Genomic DNA, 15008 nt, shown 5'->3' on the forward strand with positions numbered 1-15008 from the left:
CACACAGGAGCCCTGAGATTACAGATGTGTGCTGGGTCCAAACTCAGGTCCCTAAGGCATGTGTGGCAGTGACGACCCCCACTGAGCCCTCTCCCCAGCCCTGCATTGCTTCTTTTCCCTGTGATTTAGGAAGGAAAACAGCTGGCATCCCCTCCTCTGCCTCTCCGTCTTCTCTCCCTACAGTCCTGCTCCCCTAGAGCTGGCTCCTGTCCTCTGCCCTGGGTTAACCTGTCATCCCAACCCTTTGCTGTTACCTGTGTACTCTGAAGCTCCCTTCCCTTCTCGGTCTGATGGGGCTGGAACCAGTCACCTCTGTTATGGGACATCTTGTTGGTAGTTGACAAAAAAAACAAAAACAAAACAAAAACAAAAAAAAACCCTGCCTGTTTGTGAATCCGTCCTTAAGGAAAAAGATTTACTCACTTGCAGTCTATGTACAGTGAGTAGACGTTAGCTTTATTTAAAGCAGGGTATGTCCCTGGCATGAATGACTATGGATGGACTTCTGTCCTAGCAACTTAAACCAAGGAGAATTGTGTGAGTTAAGCAATGCCTTGGCGACAGGCAGAAGTGGGTGTAGTCTCTGCCCTCCTGGCAGCTGGCACACGGGGTGGCAGGTCCCTGATTAACTTATTCAGACTCCACAGAATGCATGTCTGCAAAAAGGCTGGCTTCAGTATCTCTCCCTGGTTGGATAGCCCTTCACTAGTGTAGGCCGAGTGTCCACCTGCTGTCACTTCTGAAAATAGCATTGGCGTGGTTGGTACCACTCACCTGTGACTCAAACCACTTAGCCATGACCTGCTTCCTTAAATCCTTTTAAGAACCAGACAAAGACATGTAAACACAAAACTTTTTTCTTACTTAACTTTTCATATATTCCTTTCAGTGTCTCATTAGCAAATCTATGTGTTCATACTTTAAAAGACAGTAACAACAAGGAGAAAGTGTTCCCGAGTCCTCAGCCAGCTGTCCTCGGCAGTCAACTGTTGAACTTGCCTTCCAAGATACAATTTTAAGAGGGGACTTTCCTGGGAAGCCTTCAGTCCTCAATGCAAAGAAAACAAAGGCCGAGGGAGTTTGTGGCTGTGAATCAGAGTCTCCATCAAGCCACACTATTCACACCAAAAACAGTCCTTATGAGGGCAGCCCACTCTTCCTGGATACTACCCCCCCCCAAAGCAAGGCATTTGTTCTCAGTCGTGTGTGTGTGTGTGTGTGTGTGTGTGTGTGTGTGTGTGTGTGTGTTGTGCACTCTCAGGTACACACATATCCATGTGCATGCGGAGGCCAGAGGCCGACCTCAGCTGTCCCTCCTCAGGAGCTGTCCACCCTATGTCGTGCGTGTTTGTGTGCTGGTTCCTATTTCTGTTCTGTGTGAGCTTGGGTCTCTCGCTGACCTGGAGCTCAGTGAGTAGACTGCACTGGCTGGACTGGCAGGCCCTAGGGATCTACTACCTGTCCCTACCTCCCTGGCACTGGACTTTCAAGCATTCACCACTGAACCCAACTGAAAAAGACAACAACAACAAAACCCCCAAAACACACAAAAAATAGTGACTTCTGGAGATCCAGTTCAGGCCCTCAAGCTTGTATGGCAAGCATTTTGCCAGTGGGCTATCTTTTCAGCATTTTGCCACAGTGCCAGGCCATGGCAGCAACTGGGGGTGAGGGGAACAGAGCAGCCTGTCTTGGGATGCCTGTCTCCCCCCACTGCAGCATGAGGAGCTAAAGCCCCATAGATGACATTTCCACAGGAAGGGAAAGCAAAGGTCCTGGTCACCAAAGCGGACAGGAAGGCAGAGAAGGAACGGTGGATGCTAAATGGCCTAGAGAAAGCATGGAGGCTTAAACTCAGCTGAGACACAGGGAACTCTCAGGACTGAGATGGGAGGCGAGGTCTTTGCAGAATGGCCCTTAATTAAATACCTGAAATTCCTACGAGGGCACCCAGAGGTCTGAGAGTCTCAAGACCTTCTGTTCAGGAGCCTTGCACACTTTCGGTACGTACTAGTCCCTACAGGAGCCTAAGGGAGGGATCCCGAGAGGAGCCTGCGGCTATGAAAGAGGATCAGAAGGTAATGAGTGACAGGACAGGGAGCACCAGAGTCCACCCCATTAAAACCGTCAGCTTTTCTATGAAGCAGCCGATAAGAGCCTAACCTCCCCACAGGGTCTCCAAGGCAGCCAAGTTCCTAGGCTGTTGGGTAGACGGAGCATGACACAGCAAGACAGTGCCAGCCAGACCCACTGTGGTCATAGCTTTCAGCTTCCACAGCTCTCCGAGGCGGCATCCAGGGCTTCCGTCAATCAGATGGTCCCCACCCCCCGCCGGTCTTCTAGGCTGGCGTTGGTGGAAGGATGATGATAGGGCAGCCGGGTGTAGGATTACTTTTGCAGTCTCTAACCTGCAAGTGTTATTTTTCCACGTCTGGACTCTCAAGCAGGCCCTTCTTCCAGAGCCAGCTGCACCTCAGTTCAAGCCAGCCATAGGGGAGCCTATTCCATCCACGGGCAGGCACACTGGCTCCTTGCTAACTGTTTAAAACACTTCTCTGTCTCTCTTTCTTCTCTTCCTACTTTATACACGGTCTAGGACAAACCCAGCCAAACCCAGCTCTGGCTATAACACACACCCCTAATTCTTACCTGAAGGGCGGTCAGGCTGGGGGCTATTCTCACTCCACTTGCTCCCAAGGAGGCTGGGATCCGCTTGGTGGCCTTTGCTCTGGGTGTCACGGTTCCGGTGCCGAGGCTGCCTCTCCAGCCGGCTCTCTGAACCTCAGGATTACTGCAGCTCTGTGTGGGGAGAGGGACGGACGGGCTGTGGCATGCACATCAGGTTGCTGGCCCGCCTCCAGACACTATGCCAGTCCCAGAGGGCTGTGTGGGAAGCAGGGAGGTGGATGGGGGAGCAGAGAGCGGCCGGCCTCTAGGTCTGCCTTTGGCCCTTGTTCATCAGCAGAGGGGCCCCCCCACCTCCAGACCACCATACAGCCCCACCCCACCCCACCGCGTCAGTACCCATGAAGCTCTAAGTGCCCCCTAGCTCTTGACAGTCTGCAGCAGACCTGGGACGGCAGAGATGGCAGACAGTGACAGCAACTACCTTGGGTGTTATTTTAGCATGGTTTGTCTTGGGGCAGAAGCCCGAGCCCAATGTACTACCGTCTGAGCAGAATCCTGTTTATTTTGAGGCCTCTGTCGCCAGGGAAACAACTGGTAGTGTTGAAAGACACTCCTCTAAAAATCAGGCTGCTATGAAAGGGAGCCCTTTTCTGTTCGGTCATCTGTCCCCACACATGGTGTAGGTGTCTGTCTATATGTCTACACAGTTCCCAGAGCCAAGCCCTACCAAGTGCATTCTACGGAGCTAGGCAAGGTAGTGGCCACCAGGTTAGGACTAGGGAGGGGCATCGAAGAGTGTCCCCAGCATTCCTCATCATACTTCCCATCTACCCCGGCTAGAGTAGGGGAGTCCTCAGGTGAGCCTGGTTCCTGTCAGTGGTCATCTTCATACCACAGAGAAGGAAGGAAGGTTGCCATCTGCACCGATAACCCTGGCTTGAAGACTGAGAAGATAGGGATCAGAGAAACCAACTGAAACCATCTGATGAATTGTTTCCGATCACTGGCGAAGAGAACCTCCCTTCCACAGCCCTGGAGGCGTGAGCGAGCATTCAAGTGTGTGTGGGCTCCAGCCTGCCCATCTGCTGGCTCAGATAGAGAGAGGCCCGTGGACCCGGGGGAACTGGAAATGGACTCCAAGGTCTCTCTCCCTGATCAGTGCGGTCACCCTGGTGCAGTGTGTCCAGTGAGGGCAGGATGGGGGGAGGGGAGAAAACCTCCACCCACCCACCCCACTTTTTAGGTTAATGCAATCCCTAATTGCTGACATACACTGATTTCTGTGCTACAGTAAGTGGTTAGCAATATTATGGTCCAAATCCTGGGAAAAGGATGCTCAGTTCTTTAAGATCCATTTATAATATAGTTCTCTTAATGTTGGCATTTATTTTTTTCTTTGCTTTGAAATGTCCCTCATGTTTTGAACACTTACTTGGTCTCCTCCAGCTTGTGGTACTATTTTGAAGGCTATAGGGTCTTTAAGAAGTGGGCCTGGCTGATGGAATGATGGTCAGTAGGAGCAGGTCTCTGAAGATTGTACCTATCGCTGGCTCTGGTCTAGCTCTCTCCACTTCCTGGTCCATACCATGTGGACAGCCACCACTCTGCCCTCCTGGCACCATGCCTTCTCCACCGCTGATGGACTGAAATGTCCCTGAAACCATTAGCCACGGTGAACCTTTTCTCACATAAGTTGTTTCTGTCGGGTACTTTCTTATGGTAATGGAAAAGTTATCAGTGGGGTGGAGGTCTCTTGGCTGAAAGAACATCCAGGGCCATTCCTGGGCCTTCAGAATGAGGAGTCCTGAGGAGCTCAGCTCCTAGAGCCGAGGCAAGAGGCTCAGATGTCACATGACTCTGACCTTAGGTCTCTCTCAAAGGGGATTGGTTCTCAGAGAAGCCCCACAGAGGGACACCATCACATCAGTACCGAACCCAGTCTTCCTGGAAAGAATAGATGAAGTACGGGCTGGCTAGGTCCCCAGCTGGAAGGGAACCAGCTTCCCCCCTCCCCCACCGTACGTGTCACACACAGAACATGGCTGAGGGTGCCACGCACATCTGCCCTCCAGCACAGTGCTGTGTATGTGCATGGCCCCGCCAATGCCCTTATTCAGGAGAATGGGTTACATGTTGAAGTCCAAAGTTTTGGGTGTGAAAAATACACCCTTGAGATACATTCAGAGGAGGGCAGGTGTTTCTTGTTCCGGCAATTCTTGACGGAAGTGACAGTGTGTACATTTTGGATGCTCACTTTGATTCCGCAAGCCACGAGCATTCAGACCAGAAGGTGTTTATGGTGGTTTGAATGGTATGTCCCCCATAGTCCCTGGCATTTGGATGCTTGGTCCCCAGTTGGTGGTGCTGTTTGGACAGGCTTAGGCGATGTGGCCTTGCTGGAGGAAGGATGTCACTGAGGGTGGGCTTTGAGGTTTCAAAAGCCACACACCATTCCCGGTTGTCTTGCTCTGTGCTTCCTGCTTGAGGTTTCAGATGGGAGTGCTCAGCCTGCTGCCCCAGCCGCTGCCATGATGGTGATGGGCTCTCACCCCTCAGTAAGCCTGAATAGCCTCTTCCTTTTATAAGTTGCCTTGGACATGGTGATTTATCACAGCAATAGAAAAATAATACAGTATCCGTGGAGCATGTGTGTGTCTGAAAAGGAGCAGGCCAGCATGCCGGTGGATCTGATCTGAGAACTGTCCGGCTATGGGAACAAAATCACCTAGTAGAAGATCTTTGTAATATTGGAATGATGTGCTCCAAGACCCTTTCTGAACAAAAGACAGAGAGACCCAGCGTCCCATCCAGAGTCACACCCCCACTAGTCACCGTGTGACTAAACCTCCCCTTCCCTCGCTCAGCACAATACTCATTAACCTGAGCACACTGTGTTCTTGGCTACTCCTGGACAACTCAGCTCTTCCAGGCTCAGACTCCTTTCCTAAGGACCTCGATGAGATTTCCAACTCACATATCGCTGCAAACTCTAGAGCACCATGACAGTCAAGTGTATCCAAGCACGTGCTGGCATGCTCAACTCGAAGGTACAAGTGTAAGCTGTTGCTTTATTTCATTGCTCCACTGTATCCAGTTGTGAGCACTATCACACCCCTCCACCTTTTAGGTCAATGCAATCCCTAATTGCTGTTATATTCTAATTTCTGTGCTATAGTAAGTGTTTAGCAATCATCCAAATCCTGGGAAATAGATCCTCAGTTCTTTAAGGTATGTTTATGATATAGTTCTCTTAATGTTGGCATTTAATTTTATTTTTACTTTAACATTCCTCAATTTATGTATTTACTGCAACATGTGTAAAGGATCTATACCTGTCTTGGAAATAATATGCACAGGGTTTTTAAAATCCTGAGTGATGACAACGGATGCCTCTTGGCCCAACTATTATCTGGAGTGGGAAGAGACTGTGAGATTATCTAGGAGGAAAGTCTGGCCCTAGAATAGACCTGGGCCCTGAACCAGGAAATAGTCTGGAAAAAATAGACGTCAAAGCCACTTATTAAGCACCCTTGATTCTGTAGGTCCTTCTGTGTGTGATAGAAATCATATCTTCTCTCAAGCTTCCTAGGCCACTTAAAAACCCTCTTCTGTCACAGGAAGACCTTTTACAGAACCCATATACCACTGCAGAGGCGTGGCCCGAGGAAGACAGAAAACAGCAGATCTTTGAGGACAGACCAAATCCTGGTAGGGTTATTCACAGAAGTGCAGGCTTGCCCGGAGTTATCTGAGACTAAAGTGCTGGGGCTGTTAACGGGGGTGGGTGGGGTGGGGTGGTGGTCGTGGTGGTGGTCGTGGTGGTGGTGGTGGTGGTGGTGGTGGTGGTGGTGGTGGTGGTGACATCTTCCTTCTGAATCTTAAGAGCCAGACTTGGCCAGCACTCAGGCACCTGCTGTTACAGAAAGTGACTCCAAACCTCTTAGGAGAGCTCTGGAACAGTGGTTCTCAATGAGGCAGGGGCCAGGCACCCCCGTTCTGTGAGCCACTGATGCTGCCACCCTTTAATACAGCTCCACATGTTGAGGTGAACTCCCCCAACCATAAAATTACTTTTGTTACTAATTCATAACTGTGATTTTGTTACTGTTAGGAGTCATATTATAAATATCTGTGTTTTCTGATGGTCTTAGGCGACCCCTGTGAAAGGGTCGTTTGATCCCCAGAGGGGTTGCGGCCCACAGGTTGAGAACCACTGCTTTAGAAGGTGCATAAAAGCAGAGGATGGCATTTCTTCCTTCTTTTTGTTTTTCCTCAGCTGATGTCCTGGTCAGTGCTTCTGAGCAGCAGACGTGGACTCCTCACTCTTGAACCTGGGTGACATGAAGGACGCCGAGCATCCCAGGTTGGCAAGGTTTAGAAGACTGCCAGGACATACACTCCCTTCCTCTTCAGGCAGAACAGCCGCCCTGGCATCTCGACCTTGACTCTGGCGGCTGACATTTCAGATTTGCGTCGGCCTTTCTCCCTCATTCATTCTGGTCGGATGAGAGATGCCGCCCGGGGAGACTCTGTCATGCTTGTGGCATTTTCTTCCTAATCTCGTTTTGACCTTGTTCGGGGCCCAACAAATCCTAATCAGCTGACAGGCAAAATCAGATGCCGACTGCCACTCTGCCGAAGAGCATTTCCGCCTGTTTATGTCCAATTGGGGCCGTTAAACAAGGGCATCCTGGCCACCTGGTGAGTCAGCTGCCAATTGGACTGGGAAGCGCAGCAGACAGACTCAAGAAATTGCATTAGTTACCCGAGGCGACCTCAAGGACAAACACATCAGCAAAGCTGGAGGACAGACATTGGGAACAGTGGCTCACAGAAAGGGGTGCCTGGCCCTGCCTCATTGTCACCCAAAAACATTAGCCGATTTTTTTTTCAGCAGCTATAGGCAGGATACTCTGGAAAGGGTCCCTCCCACAGGAAGTGGGCTGCTTCAACTCCGATAGGACACCACCACCACCACCACCACCACCACCACCACCACCACCACCACCACCACCAAAAACACATACACATGCACACCGATTCTTCTAGTTCCTTTTTTCTTTTTTTTTTTTGGAGACAAGGTCTTGTGTATCCCAGGCTGGCCTCAAACTCTCATGTAAGCTAAGAATGATCTTGAACTCCTGCCTAGACCTTCCAAGTGCTGGGATTACAAAAGCGTGAGCTATCATGTCCAGTTTAGATGGTGCCAGGGAATCCATCCTAGGGCCTTTAACATGTTTTGAGACAAAATTCCACTAATTAGTCTGGGGTGGCCTTGAACTTAATGCAGCCTAGACAGTCTTTCTGCCTTGTCCTCCCAACTAGCCAAGAATTACAGGCCTGCACTGCCAAATCCAGCCTATGTGATTACACGTGATGTGTAAAAGCTCTTGTTGGGAGCCTCACTGACTCTGCCCTCCCTGAAGATGGCCAGGTGTGTGGGATGGGCTCTCTCAGGAAGAAGATGACTTTATGCCCATGGATATGATTGTACTTAACAAACAGCTTACTGTGTGTTTGCAGGGCTCTTGGGTTTTTTGTTTACTAACAGACCTCTGTCTGGGCTGTGGGATCTTGTAGAGAGGCCTGACATCTCAGCAGTCTGGAGGTGGAAGCAGAAGACAGGGCTAGCCTAGGCTACAGAATGAGATTTGGGGACGTTGGTCTAGTTCATTCAAGCATCAGTATTTCTTTCTGGGATTATTGATTTCAGTAATTTCCCTTTTACTTGTCTTCCTGTTTCTTTCCTTCAGCCCCATGGGCCAGTCCAGAAGAATCTTGCTAAAAGGTAAGTCAGATTGCGTCTCTCTTTGTTCAGAACTGTCTGGTACCCTCCTTGGCACCAAGAGCAAAGCCAAGCTCACGAGTCTCACTGTGGCTCGCAGCTCACCCCATGCACACCTCTTTACTCCTGGTGTTATTTGCACGTTGCTCATCACATAATGCCAAACCTGCCCAGAGGCACCCAGCACTTTCTTTGTAATGGTGGTACTGTTTGCCATTTGTTTTTTCTGTATTGGACTTAAACCTTCTCAAAGTCTTTGCAACAGAAAAAAAAAAAAAAATCCAAGTTTTGTCAGCTAATGTGGTTTATCAACTCCATTAACCCGACAGCCAGGGATGAGAACCCTTCCATTTTAGGGGTCCAAGGAGGAGCCCATGCAAGCCACTGATGTTCTTGGCACATTGAGAACCAAACCTGGCATGGCTGTCTGTCACTGAGGGTGCTAAATGTGGCTAGAGCAGCCAGACTGGGCTGCTGACTGCCAGGCAGGCTTGGTGCTCACAGCCCTGCAGTCTGGCCCACGGGGGGCTATGAAATCTAAACAGTCTCAAGGCCCTTGAAAATCTGACAAAAGTATGACCCCCTTCCCCAGAAGAGCAAGTGTGTTTACTCACGCACACCTTTTTACATTTCATTTCAGAAACAAGAGGCCCCAAGTCCAGTTTAGTCCCAAGGTAAGAACACCTGGTTTGGTAACTGTCTTACTATTTGGCAAAGCAAACGAACCTATCTGGACCCCCAGTCTACTATTTAAATGAACCAGAGGCTTAAATGTAAAAGATGGTAGACCTGAGGGGAACATCCCAGGTAAGCACTACAGTAACACATTAGTGAGATGAATTGACAGACAGTGAATGTTTACGGAGGCTTTTCCCTTTGGCATAATATGATCTGAAATCCAGGAGGAAAGAGAACCATGCAAACAACACAGCCTTTAACTGGACCTGTGCAGGGAAGCGGGGCAAGCCCCTGGACCCTCTCTTGTCCGTCTATGATCTTCTCATTGGTCTGTGCCCACACTTTGTGGGAGAGACCTGAGCTTACAGCTCACAGTAAGACGGTACCTTCAACCAACCCCTGTCACTGGGTTAAGATCCCACTGAATTTCTGTGCTGGCTACTTTTGGTTTTTTGGTTGTTTTGTTTTGTTTTTCAACTTGACACAGGCTAGAGTTTTCTGGGAAAAAGAACCTCAGTTGAGAAAATGTATCTGTCCAGAATGCTTGTTGGCAACACAGTACACAGTAGAACTTTTTTTTTTTTTTTTTTTTTAGTTAATGATTGGTGTGGGTGATGCCACCTCTGAGCAGGAGGCCCTGGGTTGTTTTAGAAGGCAGTCCGGGCAAGCCACAGAGAGAAATCCAGTAGCAGAATTCCTCCATGGTTTCTGCTCCAGTTCCTGCCCTGACTTCCCTCAGTGATGGACTGTGATGTGAAACTGTAAGCTGACGTAAACCTTTTCCTCCCCCAGGTGCTTTTGGTCATGGTGTTTTCTCGTAGAAATGGAAACCCTAACTAAAACCATTTCTTTACAGTTTTATTCAGATATAACTCACATGAACTACGGATCACGTGTCCAACATAGTGGTCTCAGTGCATTCTCGAATCTATGGAGCTGTAAGCACGGTCACTTTAGAATATTTTTGTCACTTCAGAAGAAGCTCTGTGCCTCTGAGTGGTCAGCTGACATTTCCCCCTCCTGCCAGGTCTAGACATCCATAGATCTACTTTCTGTCTTAAAGATTCCCTGTCCTGGCTATTTTGTATAAGTATAATCATTCAGTAAGTAGGATTTCCCCTTAGCATATCTTCAGTTTTCAATCATATTGTAGTATGCATCAAAATTTATTTCTAAATTTTACCGTTGAATGTTTCATTGTATAGATACACCACATTTTATCCCATCCATCAGCTGATAAATATTTAGGGCTATATATTACAAATAATGATAGAAAACTATGAAGATATGCAGTGTTTTTAAACTATTTATTGTGTGTGTGTGTGTGTGTGTGTGTGTGTGTGTGTGTGTGCATGCCTGAGTATGTGTATGTGCACCACATACATGTAGGTGCAGAAGACAGCTTCTAATCCCACTGAGCTATAGTTACAGATAGCTGATATAGATGCTGGGAACTGAACCCAGGACCTCTGCAAGAGCAGCAAGTTCTCTTAACCACTGAGCCATCTCTCCAGCCTGCAGAGGTCTTTCTCTTCAGTATTAACCTAAAGAATTCAGATGCTCAGAGGAGTGGCACTCAGAGCATGCACTGTTGTATAAGCATGTATTGTGTACATGTATGTGTGTATATGTGTCCCTGCATTATAATCTTATGAAGAAGCAGGCAAGCTTGGATACAAAATCCCTCAGAGTGCTTCCATTCCATTGGAACCTTTTGGGTGATCCTGGGACTTGCCTCAGTCTCAGTGTCCAAGGGGAGTTATGTCATCCCTAGAAGGAAGGTGACAATATTCTTGTGACCCTCCCAGGGCAATGTGGAGATTAATGGCAGAAGTCAAATGGACTCTACTCTTTGGAAGTTCAAGTCCATATGAATAGACTAGTGTGCGCTCCTAGATGGAGGGTTTTGTCGGCACCCAGGCAACCTGCTTCAGCTCAGAAGTCTATCCATAGCTTGTGACTTGAGAGCATGGATGGTATAATTAGTCATCATTTACTCAAGATGTGGTTTCCCTTGAGATTAGAATATGGTCACCTCTTAAATCCTGGAGACGATCCCCTAGAGAAAAGCCTAGCCTTTTTCTGCTTGGCCATGCTGGGCAAGGTAGGGGCAGGAGAAAGGGTGGGGTCACATCCAGCGATCAGTGCCCAGAGGGGCAAGCTTGAGTTCTAAAGCCTCTCTTCTAACTAGTTCTTGGGGTGATCACCCTGGTCCCCTTCACTGTGAAGCACCTTGTTCTCCACAGAGCCCCAGAGTACCTCCCTTCATGAAGTCCATGATCCCTTGACCTCCTGAAAGGGGTCAAATCCAATAAGGCCTCCTGCAGAGGTGTCCGGTGACAGGGAGGTGTCTGAAACATCTGGGAGTCCTACACGTTCTGCCAGCCTCCTTGGGTCTCTTGGGCTTTAAAAGCAGGCACCAGGAGATGCCACTGAGAGGCGTCTGTACGTTAAATGGAACAGGAAATGAGATGGCAGGCATGCCTGGGATACACCCCAACATCACCACTTACTGGCTATATGACCGAGGGCATGTACCTCCCCACCTGAAATGGTGTAGTAGCAGGGCATGCCTGGTGGCTGGATTTACTGGGAAGACTACATGGGATGGTGCTGTAGGGTCTCTCTCCATATGCATTCTGAGCTCCACCAAAACTTGCTGGAGTTATATTACCTTTAAAGTCAGAATTGAGGCCCATGAGCAGGCTAATTTCCTGTTGGTCAATTAGTTGAACTCACTTAATTGGACCCCAGTTATGTGTCAGATTCTACAAAGCGGGCTGGGAAAAAAAACTTACCTTTTCCCACAAGGGTGCAAAATTCAGGTGGGAAAGAAACTAAGAACTAGGAAGTTTTTATTTGTTTGTTTTGAGACAAGGTTTCTCTGTGTGTAGCCCTGGCTGTCCTGGAACTCATTCTATAAACCAAGCTGACCTTGAACTCAGAGATCTGCCTGCCTCTGCCTCCCAAGTGCTGGGATTAAAGGCATGCACACCATGTCCAGCTTCTCATGGAGTTCTTAAAGAATACATAAACAAATAACAGTCCTGACAATGTCATTCGGGTTCAGAGAAGAGAGAAGGCTAAAGTGTCTGGAAGGGCTGGACAAGGCCACAGGGGAAGCAGTACTCTGAGGCTGGCAGTCGCAAGGCAAGATGACTTCAATCAGTAGAGTGAAGGCATCTGGGAGGAGGGGAGTGGAGGGGAGCACCAGGTGTGACCCAGACAGTGAGTCAGGACGTGGGACCACTCTAGACCTGAGCCGGAATCAGCTTTCTGGTGTTAGCACCTTCCTCACTGCCAGGAGTCTCTGGGGATGACAAGCCAGGTATCTTTTAGTGACCTGTTCTCCCAATAGTTAGTCTTCCTCTGAAACTTCTTATCAATAACACGGATGAGCGAAAGAGGGAGACCGAAGTTACCGTCACCGAAAGAGCCATACACCAGCTGCCTTCTCTGGGGGGGAACATTTTGATTGCCTTTGGGGAAGCACCCTCACGGCTCTCAATCAAGGTGTGTTGGAGAAGCTGACCCCCGCCCCACGGCAGCGATAGAAGATAGAAGCACTCCTTTCCACATTGGTCCTGTGAGGTGCAGGTCTAAGACCAGCTGGAGCGTATGTCAGCGGGATGTCAACTGAGTTGCTGGCAGCCACACTGCCACCATCACAGCAAATCCTTCTGGGAACAGAACATGACAGGGAGCCAAAGGCAAAGGATGGAGAGTGAAGGGTTCAGGATACCATCACCTTCCCACCTGGAGCCACCATACCAAAGCCGTGGCTTTCAACAGAAGGGGAAGAATATACAATCGTTCTGCCCAAGTCTCTTCACTCTTGGTTTAGACTGTGATCGTTAAAGAATCCAGATTTGTGTAAGTAGACGGCTCCTGTCAGGGTTTTGTTGATATCTTCTTAGCATGGATATATGCAAGCCATTGCCCAGGGTGTCTGTGGTAACAGAACCCACATGCTGGGCATAGTGGCCCCTGTGCACATCCTCAAATGGGCATATATCCTTGTGGTATGGCTCAGGGATACAGAAGGCTAGACCAAGATGCAAACACTCTTCTCCTTCTCGCTACTCTGCTTATCCTGTAACTCTCCCCAAGTTCTTTATTTCATTCCCCCTTTTCTTAAAGTAAGGAGTTATTGAGTCTAGTAAGTATATTTTGCAGAACCCTGGAACACCAGGGAGGAGCAAAAAAAACGGAAGCTTTGCAAGCCTTGGTTTTGTTTTTTGTTTTCCTTTTTGCCCATTAAGGGAGGATCAGCTGCGTTTCTTTGATTTCCTTTTGATTTCCTGTTCTATGCTGTGTTTTTTAGAGAGCATTAACTTTATGGTGATGGGATTTGGGCCGTCTACAATTTCCTGGTAACCTCTTCTTGGATCTAAGCAGAGATAATTCACTGGGTAGGAATCATTTCCTGCTTCCCAGCTAAGAACTAGTCCTACATAGTTCTTTCTGGGGCGGGGGGGGGGGGGGGGGGGGGGGGGGGGGGGGGGGGGGAGGCATGAATTTGCCTCTGAATGAGAGGCAGGAATCTTCGCAGACTCCAGCCTGTCTTTGACCCAGATCCAGATCTGGGAGTGTGTGTGTGTGTGTGTGTGTGTGTGTGTGTGTGTGTGTGTGTGTGTGTGTGGAGGGTGAGGAAGGAACAAGTGGGAGGCAAGGAGCAGGAGCACAGGCACTCACCTCAGTCTCTGTTGTGGGAGCCTTTCCTTTTGGGGTGGTGGCAGCCGCTGAGATCACACTGGGCTCCCAGGACGCTGCAAGCAGGCTGCTGAGAAAGGGAGTTTCCATTCACCAGGAGAAGGGAGTGTCCATCCAGAAAAGGAGGCAGGCGATGCCTTTATCCCCGGGAGGCTGTTGTCCTCTCCGCTTCTCTCTCTGGTGTGAATGGAGCTGAGGGGACCCCCAAGGGAAAGGCTGGGTGAAACCACACACCCCACTGGCCACTTAACAGGTAGCTTCCTGGCCTGGAGACCCTGGGAGGAAGGCAGCAGAAAGGGGTCTCAGGGCCACCCTCTCCAGCCCCTGGAAGACTGGCTGGTACTAGTATGGCTACAGAAGGCCAAGGCCAAGAGCCCATGCACTTTTATTTCGCCTCTCATGTGATTTATTTTTGGACTAGACACACAGGCTATTTGGGGGCTGGACAGCTGCCAGGTGAAAGGACAAGTATGTTGGCCAAGTTGTGTCTATGCCCTGCTCTGAACTCGGCCTTGTCCCTTCCCCCATATGAGATAGAGGGGTGGGGGGTCTTGCCCTGAGCGACTTTGGCAACTCCCCATGCTTTTCCGACTAGTTGATCGATGCCCTTTGAAATGTCACCGAGCATGCATTGCAAAGGAAACCGTCTCCACTTCTGCATGTGGGGCAGGCAGGTTCTGAGGCTGGTGGTCATGTCACAGCCGTACACACTAGTTCAAGCTAGGAGACCCTCTATTCAACTCAGGGGCGAGGCCCGAGACCAGAAGGCATTGTGTAAACCGTGTGGGAAAGCCAGGCTCGGGTTCTAGGTGCTCCGTGCTGGCAGTTCCTGTTTCCTACACCTGTGGAACATGACATTGAAGCGGGTTGATTTCTCACCTCCCATTCTCTTCACTGATCAGGAATGGAGAGTTGAGGCGGCGGCGGCGGCGGCGGCGGCGGCGGCGGCGGCGCTTGAGCTGATGGTGTGGGACTTAACCTCATCGCCTTCTCTGTCATGGCTCTCACTCCTGGGCTCTTTCTGAATGCCATCTCTCCCCCGTTCCAGCCCCTTTGATCCTCAAGGCAGCCAACCCTTTCCTCGGTGTGACAGCCAGGGAAGCTGAGATTTGGAAAGTTCGAACCTTACCTTCAGGAAGGTTGAGGTGCAGGCTCCAGACTGTCTGCCTCCAGAGCTGGTGTTTTCTTTTCTTTTCTTTTTTTT

The 15008-nt window shown here is 49.5% G+C and overlaps 1 protein-coding gene across 3 annotated transcripts in view; it reads right to left on the minus strand.

Annotated features, from left to right (window-relative positions):
- The window catches only part of Fgf1 (fibroblast growth factor 1), a 97791-nt gene extending 83105 nt beyond the window's left edge, over positions 1-14686 (minus strand). The window contains exons 1-2 of one of the 3 annotated variants that reach the window (XM_028891591.2): positions 13787-14686; positions 2650-2799 (exon numbers count right to left, since the gene is read on the minus strand). The gene's annotated coding sequence lies outside the window, so the exon portion shown is untranslated. Of the gene's footprint in view, positions 1-2649; positions 2800-3109; positions 3191-13786 lie in introns of those variants that run through there. The other 2 variants (XM_028891588.2, XM_028891589.2) reach the window with 2 other exon arrangements.
- Between the last annotated feature and the right edge of the window lie 322 nt (positions 14687-15008).

Source organism: Peromyscus leucopus, chromosome 19 (assembly GCF_004664715.2).
Source record: "Peromyscus leucopus breed LL Stock chromosome 19, UCI_PerLeu_2.1, whole genome shotgun sequence".
Lineage (NCBI taxonomy): Eukaryota > Metazoa > Chordata > Mammalia > Rodentia > Cricetidae > Peromyscus > Peromyscus leucopus.